The sequence below is a fragment of the Mobula hypostoma genome, chromosome 2 (assembly GCF_963921235.1).
Source record: "Mobula hypostoma chromosome 2, sMobHyp1.1, whole genome shotgun sequence".
NCBI lineage: Eukaryota > Metazoa > Chordata > Chondrichthyes > Myliobatiformes > Myliobatidae > Mobula > Mobula hypostoma.
Genome location: NC_086098.1, coordinates 136,368,496 through 136,390,967, shown reverse-complemented (window position 1 = coordinate 136,390,967; position 22,472 = coordinate 136,368,496). Strand labels below are relative to the sequence as shown.

General features: G+C 42.1%; 1 protein-coding gene across 1 annotated transcript in view; it reads right to left on the bottom strand.

The window, feature by feature from the left end:
• The window catches only part of LOC134342508 (sodium/calcium exchanger 1-like), a 268,177-nt gene extending 246,204 nt beyond the window's left edge, over nt 1-21,973 (bottom strand). Inside the window, exon 1 of the mRNA XM_063040725.1 lies at nt 21,929-21,973. The gene's annotated coding sequence lies outside the window, so the exon portion shown is untranslated. The remainder of the gene's footprint in view (nt 1-21,928) is intronic.
• Between the last annotated feature and the right edge of the window lie 499 nt (nt 21,974-22,472).

The window sequence follows — 22,472 nt, the reverse complement described above, 5'->3', positions numbered from 1 at the left end:
TCCTCCAAGCAATCTCCAAGTTGAAAACCACAGGCTCCAACAGTTCCAGATGTAACTGAGATTCAGAATCAGAATCACCGACATATGTCACTAAATTTGTTGTTTTGCCGCAGCAGTGCCGTTCGAGGTATAAAAGATATAAGATACAAAAAAAAACTACTGCAAAAGATGAATAAGAAGGCAGTGTTCATGGGTTCCATATGAAGGTGGAGGGGAAGAGTCTGTTGGGTGTGGATCTTCAGGGTTTTGTACCTCCTCCTCAATGGTAGTGACACTAAAATGCATATCCCTGATGGCAAGGGTTTTTAATGATGGATGCTGCCTTCTTGAGTTTTGTTTTAGTGAAGAAACTTAAAGGGTTAATGATAGAAATGTAGTTGATGTGCTCTTCCCAGATTTCCAAAGGTGAGAATACAGAAGATGTTTATGAAAATGCTTCCAGAAATGAGGGCTACGGAGAGACTGGATAAGCTGGGGTCGTTCTTCTTGAAATGAGAAGGCTGCCAGGGCTCTGATAGAGATAGTCAACATCAAAAGCACGGCACGGAAGTGCAATGCTTTCCAGTGCCAATGATCTGTGATCGGGGTTCAATTCCTGCCACTGTGTGAAAGGAATTTGTACATCCTCCCCATTACTGCATGGGTTTCCTCCAGGTGCTCTGGTTTCCTCCCACGTTCCAAAGGGTTAGGGCTGTGTTTAGTAAGTTGTGGGGATGCTACGTTGGCACTGGAAATGTGGCAACACTTGCAGGCTGCCCCCAGGACACCTTCGGACTGTGTTGGTTGTTGGTCAAATGATGCATTCCACTGTATGTTCTGAAGTTTTGATGTAGGTGTGACAAATGAAGCAAAATAATCGCTAAGTGTAGAGACAGAGTAGACAGGAAAAAAACATTTGCACTGGCACGTTGTCAAAAATGAGGTGACTTAGAAAGAAAGTTATTGGCAAAAGAACCAAAATCACATGAGGTAAATTACTTTGCACAATGAATGCTTGGGGTCAGAGCCGCAACATCAGCCATAATGGTAGAGGTGGGTACAATTGCTACTAGATGGATACGTGGCTGAAATGAAATAGAAAACATGTAGGTTTATCAGAGGAGATCAGGGGAATGAGCTGAGCTGGATTCATCTTGCCTGGAACATTAATAGACTTGACAGGCCAAGTGCTCTCCTTCTGCGTTGCAATCGTCCTGTGATTTCCTTTACTGTATTCCCTTGTGGGAATATTTCCAATAAAGGTAAGATAGTGAAAAGTGCAGGCAAAGAAATGACAACATGCTGCAGCACATCCAGACTATAGTCGGCAAGTGTTTTAATTGTGATTCCCATATCTGTTCCGACATATCGGTCCATAGCCTCCTCTTGCGCCAAGATGAGGCCACCCTCAGGGTGGAGGAGCAACACCTTATATTCTGGCTGGGTAGCCTCCAACCTGATGGCATCTCCTTCCAGTTAAAAAAATCTGCCCCCCGCCGCCCCCCCCCCCCCGTATTCTCCCCTCTGGCCTCTTTCCTCTTCTCACCTGCCTACCTATCAGCTCTTCCTGGATCCCCTCCTCCTTCCTTTTCTCGTATGGGTCACTCTCCTCTCCTATCAGATTCCTTCCTCTCCAGCCCTTTATCTCTCCTGCCCAGCTGGCTTCTAGCTATCCTCCTTCACCTTCCCCCACCTTTTTTAATTCTGGCATCCTCCCCCTTCCTTCCCAGCCCCTGAGAAAGGGTCTCGGTCTGAATTGACGACTGTTTATTCATTTTCATCGATGCTGCCTGACCTGCTGAGTTCCTCTACCATTTTGTGTGTGTCTATAGTTGGCAGTGCTCATGTGATGACACCATCAAGGTTGTATCGTAATGTGAGCCATTGTTGCCAGAGCTCAGCATTATGGCGTGTTTGGAAGGCTAATGTACATCAGCTGAAGCAACACTGTCCCCAAGTAGACAAGGTCACTTTGTCCACTGGTGACACAGTTCTGCATCTGGCTCCGGGTACTGCTGGGCCCTGTAAAGTCCATTTCTCTTGATCACTGCTGGGTGAAAGTGTAAATTATTAACATCCCCGATTCCTCTTAAATCATTCTCATATGCTCTTTGCTCGAAGTAGGACCATCAGAAATTCTGCTTCTGGTTTGATTCATTTGAATAACCCAGCTTTTTTTGACTTAGGTCTTTATGAACCAGCACCTACTCTGTCCACCAGTGCAAAAGCAAGGAGTATACGTATCTGCCCAAGGAGGTACTAACATTTGCCTGCAGATTGGCTTGACAATTATCTCACAGCCTCTCCATCCCCCTCTATAGGATTCTTAATGGAAAATGCAAACAAAGGATTGTCGGAGAGCCTGCTGAAAACTCAGGTTCAAATGGCCAAAAACTGAGTGAGGACACACTTTTAATTTCATTTCTACAAACCTCAGAATTCTGAAAGTCTGAAGGATCCTTGACTTGTAATATTAACTCTATGTCTTTTGCCACCAATGCTGCCTGACCTCCTGAGTGTCTCTTGCACTTTCTGTTTTGCTTCAAAACCCAATAGCCCTGAGCCCCTGCTCTACAAGTAGCAAGGGAACTGCTGTCCAATGAAACATATTAGTGCTTACATTAATATTACACCAAATAGTCAATTTAAATGGTACAACACTTTGCATTTTAGTTCCTTTTTTCTCAGTGTGAAGATCTGCAGTGACCCGGTTTGATGCAACAGATACCTGACAAGTTTTCTGTTGCTCCTCTCTCCTGCTACATGAGTCATCATAGGGCAGTCTGTAGCACCGGAGCTGGTTCAGCTTTGAAATGTGGCTGCTCTCTTAGTCTCCATGAAATGATACCACAAAGCGAAAAGCAGGAAACCACCAGCTTCGCCCCCCACACCCACTGGGTATGCAGACAGGATATAACCTCTCACATCTACTCTCATGAAATTTAGCGGTAACAATTACCCTTTGAAATACGGTTAGGGAATGGGGAAATGACATACACAACATCTTTCAGAGCTTTAGGCCATTCTAAAACCTCTTAAGTACAGACAAGGTGCATCTCTCCCTAACCGTGGACCTTTTACTCTCCTCCTATCCAGTAGGCACTACAGGAGCCTCCGCTCCCACACCAGCAGGCACAGGAAGAACTTCTTCCCTGAGGCTGTGACCCTGCTGAACCTCAGATCACAGCGCTAAGCATTATTGCACCCATATTGTACTGTCTCAGTACTTTGATTCGCAGTTATTTTGTAAATAACACTATTCTTTGCATTTCTGGTCAGATACTAACTGCATTTCATTGGCTTTGTATCTGTACTCGGCACAATGACAAAAAAGTTGAATCTAATCTAATCTAATCTTCATATTTTGATGAGGGAAAAGGTTTTGGACAGGATTTTTCTTTAGGACTGAACCTCGTGTAACAAGATGGCTCACCTGTATGAGATGATGAAAATAAGAATTCTTAATATTAATGAGGCATTGGTATTGATAAATGAGTGGAGCAGAAAAATATTAAATTGGTTTTGGCAGATAAACAGTTGCAAAGAAAAAAACAAAAGAATTTTAATGGTGGTTAGGACAAGAGAGACAAAATATAATTAAAGGAAGTATATCTCTTCTGAGAGCTTGTGAAGAGTTGTGGAAATAATGAGAACAACTATGTGCAGTGAGTACAAGTATTAATTTGTGGTCATTCGAGTATCTGACAAGCACAGCCACAGGTAAAAAGGAGAGAGAGTTAACAAGGTTGTTGACTTTTCTTCAGATAGGCACAGCTATTCTCCAAATGCCGAGTATTTCTAGCATTTTCTCTTTTATGATAATAAGCAGAAGAGAAACAATCTACTGGAGGAAGTCAGTGGGAAGAAAGAAAGAAAGGTATTGCTGAGGTTTCAGGTCGAAACCTTGTATCAGGACAGAGAGTGGGGAAGTGAGATGGGTGGAGATGCTGGGGTGCAGAACACAGAGGGAAAACCATAGAGGGGAAGAGGGAAATGGATGCCTCCTTCCTCTCCACCCACCTTTTTATTCTAGTGTCTTCCCCTTTCCTTTTCAGTCCTGAAGAAGGGCCTTGGCCCAAAATGTCGACTGTTTATTTATTTCCATTGCTGCTGCCTGACCTACTGAGATCCTCTAGCATTTTGTATGTGCTACCTAAAATCTTGGCTAGGGCCGAAATGGGAGGCCTGCAAATGGAGCTAGAAACTATGTGATTCTTACCAAGAGACATAGGAGTCTAATTTGTACATTCCCTTCCGATTTGAACTCACCCCACTTACTTAACAGCTCAGGCTAAGAAAGTAGTGACTTCATAATGTACATCCAGAAGTACGTTCAGTGACAAAAACCAGACAACATTGATTTACTGCGCGTGGGGCCTACTTGCTTGGTCAGTCAGTGAAACCAAGTGGAAGGATTCTATCCACCAATGACAGCTTCCTTCCTTTTGGTTCCGTGAATGAGTGTGTTAGCTGGTCCAACAGGGCCCTGGAGAATACCTGATCTGCCAGCTCAGCTTCAACTGCTGTTGTTGACAAGTGGATTTTGGCTACACCCACCCCTTACTAAACGGCAGATTTCCCGGCCTGCAGGAGAAGAAAATGATAGAGACTGAACTGGGGAAAATGAATTAGTTTCAAAGAAAAGGAGTGGGAACCTGAGTACAGTAATAATCAATCGATAATATGAAATTAGCATAAATTGAGAAATTGGAATCAGGTTATTATTTCATCTATCATTCACAAGGTAATCTATCCCTCCTAAGCTGAATACACCTTACTTACTTATTTCTTAGGCATAGTTTAAGGCTAGATCCTTCCTTGGGTGTTTGAAAAGATTTAGCTTTTCCGCAAGGGTTCTCCTGAACTTCTACAGATGGGCTTTGAATTTTTTTTTTAATTTAATCCGAATATTTTATGATTTAATCTGAATATTTCTTGTGCTTCCAGAGGTTTGTTCTGCGTCCTCTGCGTATCCACTGCTGGGTTTGGGTACGCTGATGGGCTGCACTTCGGTCTGGTACGGCTCTGCTCTCCTCTTGACTGCTGCAAACAGTGATAACTCTGCTCCAGTCCATTCCACGGTCATCCCTTCCTCGCATCCAGTCCACTTTGGATGGTGAGCTGCATCAGGGAGGCTAATACTGTCTCCAAAGACGCCTGCCACCTTGGCCATTCCCTTCTCTCTGACTAATTCCCGGTCCTGACGAAGGGTCTCGACCCGAAACATCGACTGTACCTCTTCCTAGAGATGCTGCCTGGCCTGCTGCGTTCACCAGCAACTTTGATGTGTGTTGCTTGAATTTCCAGCATCTGCAGAATTCCTGTTGTTTGCCCTTCTCTCTCTTCTACCTTCTGTTAGAAGATACTGGAGATTGAAAGCCCGGATGCTGAGACTCAAGAACAGCTTCTTCCCCATTTTCACAGCCCCTTCCCAATGATTCTCAAGCCATTATTGTCACTTCAGTATTTCTTCTTTCACTGCTTCAGACTGCACACCTGCCTTTGCACTGTTCTATTGCTTTGGGCTCTTCGCTGTACTTATTGTTGAATTTATTATTCCTATGTACACTGCTTAATTTGTGAGCTTCACGTCAGCAAGTAATGTCAAAGCACCCTGGTATATATGACAACAATCTAATCTAATTTAATCGAACTTAATACAACTGCCTGGTTCCACTCCTTCTAATATCATTGCCCTTGCTTACATATTCCCTCATGTTTCACTCAACACTTCTTCCAACTTGAATTGCAATCAGTCCTCTGGTGTTTTGTAAGCACTTACTCTCTCCTGTTCCTGCAGGGGTGTGAGGAGATCTCTCCCCTAAGAAATTCCCTCATTTATTAATCTCAAAAGTCTAAAAAAAACAAATTTCTCACCAGGTTTTGTTACTGTTGTGCTACCTCTTTGAAGAGTCTTGCTATGTTTTAATGGCATAAAAACTATAAAACAGCAAGCTATTGCTATTACTACAGATAAATTAGTAAAAATAAATTAGAAAGAAAACACTATGCATCAGGTTATGGCCTGAATGGCAGTGTATAACCTCTAAAGAGCTTATGGTGAGATGTTACGCTGGACAAGTTAGGCAGTGTTTGGAACACTGTGTACAATTCTAATCAGCACTCTGCAGCAGGGATATATATTCAGGATGCAGAGACAATCAACAAAAAATGATGCTAAGTGTAAAGGAGATAAGCCATGAGGGAAGATTAAGGAAGCTTAAATTTTGCAGTCTGGAGCGAGGAATCTTAGTGAGAGTTTCATTATTCACAGGCGGGATGTGGACATCAAGAGCAAGCATTTACTATCCAAGCTCAGGGTCCCTAAATTAGCTGTCGCATACAACAATGTTTTTAGGCCAGTCACAGGGAGGTTAGGAATGAACTCACATTGGCTTGGGTCTGCATTCACGACTAGGCCTGAGAAGGTGAGGATTGCAGATTTTCTTCCAGAGTGAATGCAAGTGAACTGGCAAGGATTTTTGTCAGTCTGCTAAGCTTTGTGTTCACTTTTAATTTCCATATTCATTCAAATTAAATGTAATATTTTATGAATGTTGAAACTTAAATTTATCCTCTAGGTTTTTAGGCCAAAGTTCTAAACTAATAGAAAATAGGTGCAGGAGTAGGCCTTTCGGCCATAATCATGCCTGTTATGAGGCCACCACCCTACTGAAGAGTAAATAAAAGTGACATTAGAGAAGTTTATACTGGAACATAAAGAAACCTTTTATATGTAAATGATCAATTCAGTACAATAATGGATTTGAAAATGAGGTGAGGTGACCATGGACAAATCCAATAAAGCAAGTGATGATTTCATCCTATGGAAAAGCTGTCGCTGCATCTTAAAGCCTGGTTAAATTAGACAACTGATGTCCAGGGGCGGCCGGGGGTGGTGTGGTGTGGGGGGGGGGGGTGTGGAATAAAGTAACCAGATAGTAATTTGTCTGTCAGCTCATTTGGAATTAATTCATTGATAGAACTGTTTGCAAATGCTGTTGTGTTAACTAGTTGGGAATTGTCTTTTGGGGGAAAAGTTTGCTTGAGTGCAGGTGGTCCATTGGACAAGTAAAAACTGATTAGGTTCAAGTTTCAAAACTACAATTTTTCTATTATATTTAACAATAAAGAGACAGATTACCTTATAAACAGTGCACGTCTAGCATTCTGGTCCAACTGTGAATTTAGAGCAGTGGAAAATAGAGCGGCTGCTTCTTGTCATTAATTATTCTAATTATTTACGTAAACTAGAGGCTATTTTTAAATACTTCCACAGTGCTTTGATGCTCAATGGAAGATGACAAGTTTAAAAAAGTTTCCAACATGCTAAAAAGTAGATAAAAATATAAAACATGGCACAACAGCTCATGTAATTAGACTGCAGTATGTGAGAGCTTGTGGACTGTGAGATTGTCCTAAGGAAATACGTCATACAAATATCCCTGCTGTACACTCTGTAGGTTGGATTCATTCTATCACAATAAAACAGGTCTGAGAATAACTGGTGACACCTTGCAGAGAGGCCCAGAAGCAGGACTGGTTGGCGTGGGACCAATAATATACAGTTTAAGTGGAACTGAAGTATAAGACTCAAAGTTAAAAGTGCATTTATTATCGAATGTCACCATATACAACCCTGAGGTTCATTTTCTTGCTGGCATTCACAGTAAATACAAAGAAACGCAATAGAATCAATGAAAAACCATAAACAACAAGGCAGACAAGCAGCCAATGTGCAGAAGACAGCAAACTGTGCAAATACAAAAAAAATAAAAATATAAGCAATAAATATTGAGAACATGAGATGAAGAGTCCTTGAAAGAGAGTCCATTGGTTGTAGGAACAGTTCCGTTTTGAGGGTGAGGGTAACTGAGTGAAGTTATCCCCTTGGTTCAAGAGCGGATGGCTGAGGGATAATAACTGTTCCTGAACCTGGTGCTGTGCGTCCTGAGGCTCCTGTATTCCCTTCTCAAGAAGCAGCAAGAAGAGAGCATGGCCTAGATGGTGAGGGTCCTTGATGATGGATGCTGCCTTCCTGTGACAGCACTCCATATGGATATACTCAATGTACAGAGGGGCTTACCCATGGTGGAATGGGTTGTATCAGCTACTCTTTGTAGTCTTTTCTGTTCAACGGACATTGACACCAGGCTGTGATGCAACCAGTCAATGTACTCGCCATCGTACAGCTATAGAAGTTTGTGAATGTTTTAGACGACATGCTGAATCTTCGCAAACTTTTAATAAAGCAGAGGGGCTGCTGTGCTTTCTTTGTTATGGGGCTTACGGCTGGACCCAGGACAGGTCCTCTGAAATGACAATGCCAAGGAACTTAAAGTTGCTGAGCCTCCCCATCACTGATCCCCTGATGAAGAATGGCTGATGGACCTCCGGTTTCCTCCTCATAAAGTCAATCATCAGCCCCTTGGTCTTGCTGACGTTGAGTGAGATGTTGTCGTTGTGGCACCACTCCGCCAGATTTTCAACATCCCTCCTATGTGCTGATTTGTCACCATCATTTTTGACTCAGCCAATGACAGTGGTGTCTCAGCAAACTTAAATACGGCATTGGAGCTGTGCTTAGCCTCACAGTCATAAGTGTAAAGTGAGTGGAGCAAGGGGGCTAAGCACACAGCCTTTTGGTGTGCCTTTGCTGATGGTGATTGTGGAGGAGATCTTGTTGCCAATCTGAATGAGCTAATATCATCAATCTCATCTATTACACTTGCTGGCAAATGCTGAGCTATGACATATTAATATGACAGGCTGTCCAGTATGGACAGAGGAGTCATTGAATTATACAGCATATAAAAGGGCCATCAAGCCCAAACCATCCACACCGATCAATGGAACCCTCTCATATTGGTCCCATCTCCCAGCATTTGATTCGTAGCCTTCTATATCAATATACCTTAAGCACACGTCGAGACACTTCTTAAATAGTGTCAGTGAACCAAATTCAACTCTCCAGCTGCGCATTCCAGTTACTCACCAATCTCGCGGAAAATGAGATCCCTATCATATCCCCTCTAAACCTCTCCCCCATTATAAGAACATAAGAAATAGGAGCAGGAGTAGGCCATCCGGCCCATCGAGCCTGCCCCGCCATTCAATAAGATCATGGCTGATCTGTCCATAAATTCAGCTCCATCTACCTGCCTTATCCCCATAACCTTTAATTTCCCTGCTACGTAAAAACCTATCTAACTGTATCTTAAATATATTTAGTGAAGAAGCCTCAACTGCTTCCCTGGGCAGAGAATTCCACAGATTCACCACTCTCTGGGAAAAACGGTTTCTCCTCATCTCCATCCTAAATCTTCTCCCTTGAATTTTGAGGCAATGTCCCCTAGTTCTAGTCTCACCTACCAATGGAAACAACTTTCCTACTTCTATCTTATCTATCCCTTTCAAAATTTTGCATGTTTCTATAAGATCCCCTCTCATTCTTCTGAATTCCAGAGAGTATAGTCCCAGGCGACTCAATCTCTCCTCATAGGTTAACCCCTTCATCCTTGGAATCAACCTGGTGAACCTCCTCTGCACTGCCTCCAAAGCCAGTATATCCTTCCTCAAGTATGGAGACCAGAACTGCACACAGTACTCCAGGTGCAGCCTCACCAGTAACATGTATATTCGAAATCTATCCTCTAGTTTGATTTACCTGAGAAATGGGGATAAATAGGATCCAAAGTTGCATATGCTGAGATGTCAGGGTGACAGACATCTCAATACAAATTAAAAAGGTTTTGCTAAAAGAGGGGAAACAATTATTGTAGTCAACAACCAAGGAAAAATTGGGTGGAGGGTTGTATGTGCAGGCAAGTTTAAGAACAAAATTTCATGAGTTATAGGCAGATGTGTATTATTGAGTTGCATGTAAGTTGACAGAGATAGGTAAAGAGATGGAGTGGAAAGCAGGATTCTATTCAGCTCATGCACTGACACAGGAATAAGTAGGGATGGGTTTCAGCTGGCCTGGAGTAGGACCTGGGTGTCCCAGCACATATTCCATCAAAAACTGTGAATGTGTTGAAAGGGAAACAATTGAAGAGAAACAGAGTGGTCAGTTTCCAATGCCATAGGAAAAGGAAGAACTAAAAACCTTAAATGACTTGATAACGATACATAACATCATGGCTGGTTTATAGAGAGTAAATGGAAGGATACTGTTCCCTGTTCCTTGATGGAGAGGCAGATATTCACAATGTTAGGTACAAGATATAGGGTGATGAAAGATACACAGGGTGTCCCAGCACATATTGGCTGTCATAGTCCCTCAAAAACTGAGAATGTGTTGACAAAGTAGCAAGTCACATTGCAGCTGTAGAAACCCTTGGCTGGGCCATATTTGGAGTATTGGGTGTTGTTCTGGTTGCTTCATTACAGGAAGGATGTGCAATGCAGTTGACACCTGGATTGGTGTGTATCAGCTATTAGGAGAGGGTGGACCATATTGGACTGTCTTCACTGGAGTGCTGGAGGCCGAGAGCTGATCAGATAGAAATATATAAAATTATGAAAGGCACAGATAGGCTAGGCAGATGGAGTCTTTTACCCAGGGTGAAAAGACTAGAGAGCACAGATTTAAGGTTGGGGGGTGGGGAAGGGTTACGTAACAGGATTTTACACAGACAGTGGTAGCCTGGAATGTGCTGCCAGGGGTAAGATGGTGAAGTGAATGCAATAACAATATTTCAAGAACATTAGGACAGATATATTAATTAGCATTGGTTAGAGGGATATGGACTTTATCGAGGCAATGGGCTCAGTGTCGATTGGCATTATGGTCAGCACAGGTATTGTGAGCTGAAGGGACAGTTTCTCTCCTGCACTGTCCTATGATCTTGTTAACTTAAGCTCCAGGAACTGTATCTCATCTTCTTACTAGACACATTACAACTTTCCAGACTCAACAATATCAGCTAATGAGCTTGCAAATCCTGTTTCTAGTCCGATCTGTCCATGACTTGTTTCTTTACTCATTCCCTTCTATTTTGTACTACTATCCTTCTGTAATTTGATCTCTTCTGCTTATCCAAGGCTTCAGTCCAATAATCTTCAGTCAGATATTTTATTAGTATTAAGAATGTTACAAGTGCTCAGTGGTGTAAGCCTTGACCTAGTGAAATCACCTCTTGGTCAGAATCTTGTATGTTTAAATCCAACTATAGAGCTTAAATACATAATCTCGACCAGCACTTCAACTCCAAGGCTGAGCGACTGCTGCTACATGTTTAGAACTGGAGAAGCTGAGGCTGCTTACAAGAGAAAAATAAATACAGGAGATGTGATAAAAATTGTATAATGTTATGGCTGGTTTACACAGCATAGCTTGATGGAAGCTGCTCCCATTTATAGTCGGATCAAAATGGGTCGCTTCTGTTTTGAATTTCAGTTTCAATATGAGGGGTAAAAGAAATTGTTAGTTTTTTTATGATCTGGACTCACTACCTGTACAGGTTGTGGAAATGGAGTCAAGTGAGATCTAAAAAAGGAATTGAAGGTGGCATTTGAGGAATAGTTTAATTGGCTCTGGGAGAATATGAATGACTGGATTGATCCGAAAGGAGCTGATATAGACTTGTCGACTGAGTGACTTCCTTTGAGGATTTCATATTTTCACAATACGGAGGGAGCACAGAGTTCTAGAGCCACTGGCATGTTTGACAAGACATAAAGCCATTTTTCTCCTCAGGCAAGTGTTTCCTTGGCACAGAGGAATTTTCCAGATATGTCCGTCCATATTTACTTTTTAACTCAGTGCGATCATTGGGTCATTTGCAAGATATATTTCTTTAAGTAGCTTGGCTCTTGTGCTTACTGCTGAACTGAAGAGCCACCAGTGTGACTTGTGACCACGGTGATTTCCTCTAGGTGCCGTGGTTTCCTCCCACGTTCCAAAGACATGTGGGTTGGCAGGTTAGCTTGCCCCACTGTGGATGTAGAACAGAGAACAGTACAGCACAGGTGCATGCTCTTCAGCTCGCAATTTCTGCACCAAACGCAAACTTTTCTGCTCCGTTCCTCCTCCCGGCTTGAAACACACCAGCCCACCATACGAGTGGCTGGGGGGAGTTCATGGGAATGTGGGAAGAGTAGGATTAGTATAAATGGGCGCTTTATGGCAGGAATGAACAGTAGGCCGAAGAGCCTGATACCATGCTTTTTGACTCTATGATCTTATGGCTGTCTATTATAATAATTAATTATCATAACCATCGTACATAATATTCATACTCAGGGAGGTAAAAGTAAGAGCTTCTTTCCTTCTTTGGATTTTCAAGGAAGAAATCAGTCTATTCATTAGATTTAAAGGATTTGATAGAAATAAAGAAGAAAGATAATAACCTAACCTGTAGGGGAAGCATTTAGAGCCCAGCCAGCAATTGTCACTGAGCTGGAAGCCACACCAATTCCATGGCTCCCCAGCAGAAATAATCCATTGTGCTCAAAACTCAAGGATGGTAAATGACCAAACAGGTCTCGTGTAGCTGATGTGAGAGTACCTTTTGTCTGTGAGCTCCTGCCACTATGAAGCTCCGGGGGAATTCATTTAATTAGTGGACTGAGTGGGGTCGGGGTTTGGGATAGATAGTTCCTTGGAAGAATGTGCGGGCAGGAGTTGTCATTGGAAAGGACTGGCAATGGGGGGTGGTGGTGCGGTTGAGGGGATAGAAATGGTCAGAGACTCCTAGGACACCAGCAGTGAGGACCCAAGTTGGGGATATGGGAGGAATGGTTAAGAATAAACCTTTAAAGAAGAATCCAATGGACATCTGGGGCTGATCGGACAAGATAATGCATTCCCCCCCCCCCCACTTCTATCCTGCCCAAGGCAGGCACAAATCTCTCAGTTAAGTCTGCTTCACCAAGTGAGGAACACGTTGTTCACGAGCCTCATGTATAATTTTGTGCATTTTACATCAAACAAGCATTGCAATCCTGTTCTCTATTTGATATTACTGGGTTGTAATGACCAGAGAAAAAATCAGAAATGTGCACTAGGTAAACATAGTTGTGTTTTTGATAAAGTCTCATTGAACAGATCTAGAAGGGGTTGCACTAGACCAGGAGTGGCCAACCTTCTACATTCCACACGTCAACTTTTTCACTCACGAGTTCAGATGCGCCATACAACTCTTGTACCCCCATTCAATTCTTGTAATAATATGTTAATATAGAACTCGTGCGTGAAAATCTCGCATCTGAACTTGTGCGTGAAAAAATTGATGCATGGAATGTAAAAGGTTGGCCACCTCTCCACTAGACAATAGATTTTTAAAATTCTTCATATTTGGCATCACTGATGCCAACATTTAATGATGACACACACACACCCTATCAAAACTGGCCCATATTTGCCCTTCTGATGCTTATTAGGTGCTGATATGACAGGTTAATATTTCTGAATGGCTTGCTAAGACATTACATTTAAGAATTCTTCTGGATCTGAAGACAAGCAGGCCTAATGGTAAAGGATAACAGATTTTATTCCCTGAAATGATCAATTAACCAGGTAGGCTTTATAACAATCTGGTAATCCCATGGATAACATTATCAATATCATATCTCTGAAAAAAATCCCGATTTGCTTACTATGGTGGATTTAAATTCCCTAACTCCTTAGTGTGATTTTATCACACTTTGGTTCCAATTATTAATCTGGAAATATAACTAATATGTTACAATTTAAACTCTGAAAGCAAGTTTTGGTTTTAGACTTGAACTTTATGAGAATAATCAGTGCTAAGTGACCTGAGTTTATACAACAATGTCTCATCACACTATTAAATTATTAATACTGTTTTTATTTGGCTGCCTATTTCAGAGAGCTGGTTGATTCAGTTACATGAACACTTTCTGACGCGAGACACGGGATTGTCACATGACAACTAGCACTTCTGACTTCCTCGGCTATGTCATAGAATGAATGATTTAAGGTCTATCAGAGTAAATAAGTAATGAATGAGTATAATGAGGGTAAGCAGTGTTAAATATCAGAGAATGTCAATGCAGCTGATAGCTGAAGTACAAGCCATTACTAAAGTGAGAGGGAGGAAATAGGAGGCGAGGAAACCAAGGAACTGAGAAGGAAAAAGGACTGTTACAAAAGCACTGAATAATATAATCAGATGGTGAGGAAGATTATTGCTCTGGGACAGAAATGACAATGAGGGAGAACTGTATAATCCTGATGAAAGGTTTATAGTGATCAGAAATAAAGTGCATTTGAAATTTCATTGGAGTGCTATGGGGTAGCTATACATTGAACCAATGGGTACAATACAAAGATCTGCCAGTGTATTGGGAGGTAGCATTTAAAGATAAAATTTATTTATCCAGGGAATTTTTTTACTCTCATTACACACCAAAGCAGTCTGCAGCGAGCAGCGAAACGGCACTTGGAAGCATGTTTGCTGTTGTAAAATGCATTGTCAACTTGCACATTCCAGATTTCCCCAGGTGGCAGTGAAAGCTTAAGCTGCTTTGCTGAAGGTGATTGAAGGATTGTGTTGACATGTCTGGTGATAGTTATACCCTCCTCTGTACCAAAGCCTGACATTGGATCTGCTTCATCTACCTGGGTGGATGGGCCATCGATCTGGAAAAGAAGGGGACAGAGGTAGGGTATGGGAAAAGAGCAGTGGGCAGGTCAGGAGAACATTGGTTAATGGGAGAAGGGAGACTGATCAACGGAGAGAAGATCCAACATCACTAGGCCTCAAGTGAGTGCAGCAACAGCACTTCCCTGGGGCTGGAAAGACTGTTTTAAATATTGAGGTTCTCAAGTAAGCAGTGTTTTATAGTTTAGCTGCTCAGCAAGGGCATCCAGTGGTTCCTTTGATTGGGTGAGCCTGCTTGAAGGGTGATACAGAATTGTGCAAATGTCTTAGGCACATATAAATATATTCTCTCTCTACCTCTCTCTCTCTCTCCCCCCCCCCCCACTTTTTCTCTCTTTCTCTCTCTACATCTGATGTGGGTGCAGACACACCCAGCCCTGAGACACCTGGAAAGCTCACTTGATTCCAAACAATTGATTTATTGATCATTGCAGAATGTCCCTCTGGTGTTTCCTGCTCCCTCCCCTCTCCCTTACCCTTCTCCCAGCCATGATTTCCCCTCTCCCTTCCTCCTTCCTACTCACAGTCCACACTAGAGACCCATATCAGAATCAGGTTTATCATCACTCACATATGTCATGAAATGTGTTCTGTTTTTTGCAGCAGCAGCTCAGTGCAATCCATAAAATTACTGCAGTACTGTGCAGAAGTTTCAGTCACCCTAGTTATATGTATATATGCCTAAGACTTTTGCACCATACTGTAAATGAATGGCAAATGAGAGGCGTTTAAGACTGTGATCAGAAATGTCGGGAGCAGCATGTTCCTGTCAGGGTGAAGGGTAAACATGGCAAGTTTAGCAAGCTTCGGCTGATGAGAGATATTGAGGCTCTGAAAGGAAGCAAACAATGGATCTTGGAGGTTGGGATCGAATGAATTCCTTGGTGACTTTAAAAAGTTCAAGAATACTCTTAGGAGGGAAACCAAGAGAGTAAAGTGGGAGTATGAGATGGATCTAGTAGATAAGGTTAAGGAAAAATCTCAAGAAGTACTACAGCTACAGTATATTAAGAGTAAAGATGTGGCTAGGGAGAGAGTAGGTCCCTTTGGAGATGAACAGGATGACCTGTGTTGAGCTGCAGGAAATGGCTGAGGTTTTTAATGAATATCCCTCCTTGGTATTCACTGAGGAGAAGATCGCGATAGCTCAACAGCTAAGGGGAACAAGTGGAGATGATTTGGAGGACACTCAAATTACAAGAGAGGAGGTATTTGCAGCTTACAGCACATCAATGTGGATAAATACCTGGGGCCTGACCAAGGTGCATCATCTGACCTTGTGGGAGGCCAGAGAGGAAACTGTGGAGGCCCTTTGTCGAGATACTTTCTTCATTGCTAGCCACTGGGTGAAGTTCCTGAAGACTGGAAGGTGTCCAATGTTGCTCTCTCTTTTAAGAAGTGTGGAAGGACAAGCCAGGGAACTATGGGCTAGTCGGCCTGACATCGATAGTAGGGACAGGATCTACCAACCTTTGGATAGACACAATCTGAGAAGGCCATAGACCATCAGACCATAAGACAGGAGCAGAATTAGGCCATTAGCCCATCGAGTCTGCTCTGCCATTCCATCATGGCTGATCCCAGATCCCACTCAAACCTACACATCTGCCTTCTCGCTATCTCCTTTGATGCCCTGACCAATCAGGAAACTATCAGCTTCTGCCTTAAATATACCCATGGACTTGGCCTCCACTGTAGCCTGTAGCAGAGCATTGCACAGATTTACTACTCTTTGGCTAAAAAAATCCTCTTTACCTCTGTTTTAAAAGGTCACCCCTTAATCTTGAGGCTGTGCCCTCTAGTTCTGGATACCCCCGCCATAGGAAACATCCTCTCCACATCCACCCTATCTGGTCCTTTCAACATTCAGTAGGTTTCAATGAGATCCCACTGCATTCTTCTAAATTCCAGTGAGTACAGGCCCAAAGCTTCATATGTTAACCCTTTCATTCCTGGAATCATCCTTGTGAATCTCCTCTGGATTCTCTCCCATGACAACACATCCTTTCTGAGACATGGGGCCCAAAACTGTTGACAATACTCCAAGTGCAGCCTGACTAGTGTCTTATAAAGCCTCAGCATTATCTGCTCGCTTTTATATTCTATTCCCCTTGAAATAAATGCCAGCATTGCATTTGCCTTCTTTACCACAGACTCAACCTGTAAATTAACTTTCTGGGAGTCTTGCACGAGGACTCCCAAGTCCCTCTGCACCTCCGATGTTTGAATTTAGATAATAGTCTGCATTATTATTCCTTTTCCAAAATACATTATCATACATTTCCTAAGACTGGATTCCATCTGCCACTTTTTTGTCCATTCTTTCAATTTGTCTAAGTCCTGCTGCAATTGCATTGCTTCCTCAGCACCTCTCCACCTACCCCTCCACCTACCGTTGTATCATCCGCAAACTTTGCCACAAAGCTATCAATTCCATTATCCAAGTCACCGACAAACAATGTGAAATGTAGCAGTCTTAATACCGGCCCCTGAGGAACACCACTAGTCACTGGCAGCTAACCGGAAAAGTCCCCTTCATTCCCGCTCTCTGCCTCCTGTTTGTCAGCCATTCTTCTATCCATGCCAGTATCTTTCCTGTAATGCCATGGGATTTTATCTTGTTAAGCAGCCTGTGTGTGGCACATTATCAAATGCCTTCCGAAAATCCAATAAATGACATTCACTGCCTCTCCTTTGTCCACCCTGCTTGTTAATTCCTCGAAGAACTCTTAACAGATTCGTCAGGCAGATTTACGTTTGACCTTTACCATGCAGACTGACATATTTTTTCATTAGTCCCCAAGTGTCCAAAGCCTCATCCTTAGTAATAGATTACAACACTTTCCCTACCACTGAGGTTAGGCTAACTGGCCTATAATTTCCTTTCTTTTGCCTTCCTCCTTTCTCAAAGAGTGGAATGACATTTTCAACCTTCCAGTCTTCTGGGACCATGTCAGAGTCAAGTGATTCTTGGAAGATCATGAACAATGCATCTGTTATCTCTTCAGCAGCCTGTCTCTGGACTCTGGGATGCCGTCCATCTGGTCTAGATGACTTATCCACTTTAAGGCTTTTGAGTTTGCCTAGCACTTTTGCCTTTGTTATAACTAAGTGATTCAGGTGCAGCTTCTTCCCCTCTGCCATCTGATCCCTAATTGAACATTGAACCTGTGAACACTACCTCACTTTTTAATATACTTGTTACATACACCTGTTAGGGTGCATTCTCCAGTTACCTTATAAGGTAACCATAGCCTTCAGCCAGGAGCAGATGTCATCAAGTGGTTCCCAACCTTCAACGAGTGTTTCGGCCCTTAACCACAACACTCTCATGACATATGCCGATGATAATAAACCTGATTGTGATTGTGATTCTGATTCTGATTCTGACAATGTCACTCACTCCTGCTCCCTGACACTAACGGACCTCTGGCACACTGCTAGTGTCTTCTACAGTGAAGACTGATGCAAAGTACCCATTAAGTTCATCTGCCCTTTCTTTGTCCCCTATTACTACCTCACCAGCAACATTTTCTGGTGGTCCAATATCAACTCTCACCTCCCTTTTACTCTTTATATAACTGAAAAAACTTTTAGTATTCTGCTTTATATTATTGGCTAGTTTGCCTTCATATTTCATCTTTTCCCTTCTTATAGCTTTTTTAGTTGCCTTTTGTTGGATTTTAAAAGCTTCCCAATCATCCAACTTGCCACTCACTTTTGCTCCCCTATAGGCCCTTTCCTTGGTTTTTATGCAGTCCTTAACTTCTCTTGTCAGCCACGGTTGCCTACCCCCTACCATTTCTTCTGTGGGAGATATCTATTCTGCACCTTGTGAACTATTCCCAGAAACTTCAGTCATCACTGATCTGCCATCGTCCCCTCCAGTATCCCTCTCCAATCCACCTGGGCAAGCTCCTCTCTCATGCCTCTGTAATTCTCTTTGCTCCATTGCAATACTGATATGCGTGACTTATGCTTCTCCCATAAGAAGACAGAGTCTGCCTAGTTTTGAGCATGGGAAACTGTGCAGGATGAACTTTTGAAGTTTTTTGAAGGGGTAACCAAAAAGATAGATGAAGGTAGGGTGTCTATTTAGACTTTAGCAAGGCATTTGACAAGATCCCGCATGGTAGGCTGGCCTGGGAGATTAGATCCCATGGTATCCAGAAAGAGCTAATTTGGTGCTTTGACTATTGGCTCAGAGTTAATAAACAGAGAGTGATGTTAAAGGTTGTCTTTTGGAATGGAGACTGGTGACTAGTCATCTGCAGCAGGGTTGGTGTTGGAATCCATGTTATTTGCTATTTCTATAAATAATTTAGATGCCTCTGCACAAGGCTTGATCAGTACGTTTGTAGATTACATGAAATTGAGGGTGTTGTTCCTAGTGAAGAAAGCAATTGTAGATTGGAGGTGGATCTTGACCCATTAGGGAGTGGGCCAGGGACTGGCAAATGAACTTCAATACAACTATATATTAGGTAATAGGTTTTGGACAGTCAAACTGGCATTGGATTTGTACTGAGAATGGTAGGGCATTTGAAAGTGTAATGGGACAGGAGATCTAACAGTACAAGCACATAGTTTACTGGAAGTGCCATTACAGGCTGTTGAAGAAGGCGTTAGGCATGCTGGCCTTCATCAGTGAGGACACTGAATATAGGAGTTGGGACATTATATTGCAGTTGTATAAGTTGTTGGTGAAGCCACACTTGGAGTTCTGTGTGCAGTTTTGGTTACCCTGTTATTGGAAAGATGTTGTTGAAATGGAAAGATTTATGTGGATGTTGCCAGGGCTAGAGGGCTTGAGTTATAGGGAGAGGTTGTTCAGGCCAGGTCTTCATTTCTTCCTTAGAATTTAGGAGAATGAGGAGTGATCTTACAGAAATGTGTAAAATTATGGCAGGCTTAGAAAAGTTGGTGGTAACTCTCTTTTCCCCAGGGTAGGGGAGAGCAGAAGTCATGGGTATAGATTTAAGGTGAGGAGGTGTTGAGTATATGGAATGAGCTGCCAGTGGAAGTGGTTGAGGCATGAACAATAGTATCGTTTATGAAGCACTTATTGTAGGTTCCTGGAGAGGAGGGGCTTAGAGGAATATTTATTTATTTATTTATTTATTGATTGATTGATTAATTGAGATACAGCATGGAATAAGCCCTTCTGGCCCTTTGAGCCATGCCGGCCAGCAATTCCCCATTTAACCCTAGCCTAATCACAGGACAATTTACAATGGCCAATTAACCTACCAACTGGTACATCTTTGGACTGTGGGAGGAAACCGGAGCACCCCGAGGAAACCTATGTGGTCATGGGGAGAATGTACGACCTCTTTACAGGTAGAGGTGGGAATTGAACCCCGGGTCGCATGTACTGTAAAGTGTTGTGCTATCCGCTACATTACTGTGTAGCTGGGCCTACCTGGGTGAGTACACTAGGCTGAAAGGCCCATATCTATGCTGTATTGCTCTGTGACGTAGAGACACTAAGACCCATTTCACTCTTCTAATCTTCAACAGATAACAGGCCGTCCTGTACAGACTCACCTCATAAGACAATCCACCCCATGATGAAATCTGTCTCTATGCTGAAGAGCTATAGCAGCCGTGATAATTAACTACACATGTTAGAACATTTCACTCTATAAAGATATCAATTGTTCCTCTTTGTCCTCACATTCCAGGCTCCCACCTTGGCTCCAACAAGCAAGTCCTTCTTTAATTCAGCTAATAACTGGCTTTCACTCCACAGCTCAGCATCTCCGTCTGCAAGGCCCGATAGTACCCAAAACTATTCAAGCACCAGGCTAAAGAAACCATGAAAGTAATATAAATCCTATCAGTGAAGCATAATGTGCATTTAATTTTAATAGTTTTAATTAAGCACTTTGATGCACTTAATAAATTAGCACTAAATATAATCAGAACGATAGAAGAATCACAGGGTTGGATCTTGTGGATGAAGTGAAAATGGCAATATTTGATGGGGTGGATGTACTTCTGCATCTTTACACAGAAGTACTCTTATGGGGAAAACTGAGGTCTCTCACTGCAGTCAGCGGACTGTATGACTAATAATGGAAACATCGCTTAGGGAGGAGTTCTGTGAGTAGCCTGCTCTAAGAAAAGCCGCAGAAATCTCAGGAAGCAAATGTACCTGTCAAGTGGCTGATTTTTAATTTTTGCACCTTGCTTTGTTCCTTCAAGTGGAGCATGTCCAAAATGTGGTCTACTACAAAGAAGTGTCCTGGATGTAATTGAGGAAAGCTGTGAGATAAACCTTGTATAGTAGAACTAGAGTTAGTTGCAGTAATGAATGAATCCAAATTGTAGAGTAAGAGAAGGCACATGCTGATTTATTTCAAGTGCCTTCCCTAAGCATCCTTTGGCAGTGATGGCATTAGTGAAGGTTTACAGAGACCAAATCATGTGATAGAAATAATGTAGTAAATAGATTTGTCAGGTCTGATGAAAGATGTTAACTTTGTTTCTATTCCTACAACTGCCTGCTGAGTATTAGCAGCTTTTTTCTGTTTATACCAAATAGAAACAAATAGTTTTCAACAATAAAGGTCATTTTATTTATTTTAACCCCACAAAGGGTTTCTAAGGCAGACTAAAGTCACGAAAAGTCCATATGAGTGTGAAGCTTTCTTTTTCATCTGTTTGGCAATATTTGGATTTGCAATGAGCCTTTGAAGAAGAAAGTGGAACCACGTAAGACATTTGGATTTCTTCCCATTTTCCGTGGTATCAGAATAGACCTGTATTCCAGGCTAGAATGGAGTTAGAATTTAACATTACCTAACTTGTTTCATCGGAAACTTCATCTGATGGTCCCTTCTAATCTCTCCTTACACACATATGCAAGATCAACAACAGAGCTGCAAGTCACACACAAAAAAAATCAATACTAACATTTTTGTTTAGTAAGAAATCAAAAGCAAATCAGAGGATGAAAATTGGATATAGATCCTGTCTTTGTAGCAGCCTCCAGTTGCTGTAGCTTTGTTTTACTTGCATGGCAAGAAACCAAAATGCTGCATAAATTAATATTAAATAGAGCTTACATCAGCAGTCTGTAAATTCATGTGGCCTGCTAAACATTTTTCATTGTTACATTATGGAAGATATTTACAAAGAACATTGTTTTTGCATATCATGTTGCTAGGAATATAATGGCGGAGACCCAAAAAAATAAAGCAGAACAAATATCGCTTACTGTGGATGCACTGGAAACATGCTCCGTGCATCAACAAAATTTGCATAGCATACCACATTCAAACAATGCTTTTAATATTCAAATTTTCATGGCTTACCTTTCCTATTATACAAACAAAATACACAAGAGGATGAGATCCGATCTACTTCTAACTACTTGGAACTTCATTGCTTGCAATCAAGGCCGTTGACTTCCAGTTTCCATGGAAAAATGAATGCAATATAACTGACAGAGCAGTGGCAAAATGCCTGAAAAATACTGGCGGCAAGTGTCATGAAAATGGAATTTTACTTATTCAGTAACCATAAACATGTAGACCTTTATTAAATGGATGGAATCCCAGAACACAGCCTCCAAACCTCTAAGCACCTCACAATCATGAACAATGCAAATGGAATATGACTATTTCAGTCCTTACGAACTTGCTCACAGCCTATCAGAGGAACATTGCGCATGGTTTTAATTAGCTGTAACACGACATTTCCCCTGAAGACTTTAGAGTCTTTTTAAAATAATTTTCTAAGAGGCTGATTAGAAATCTCTCCCTTTGTTCCAAGCACACTGGAGGAGCAAGACCAAAAAAACATGTGTGAAATTTTCCGCCTCTGATTCCGGAGATAATGGAGAACTATGGGGCTGTG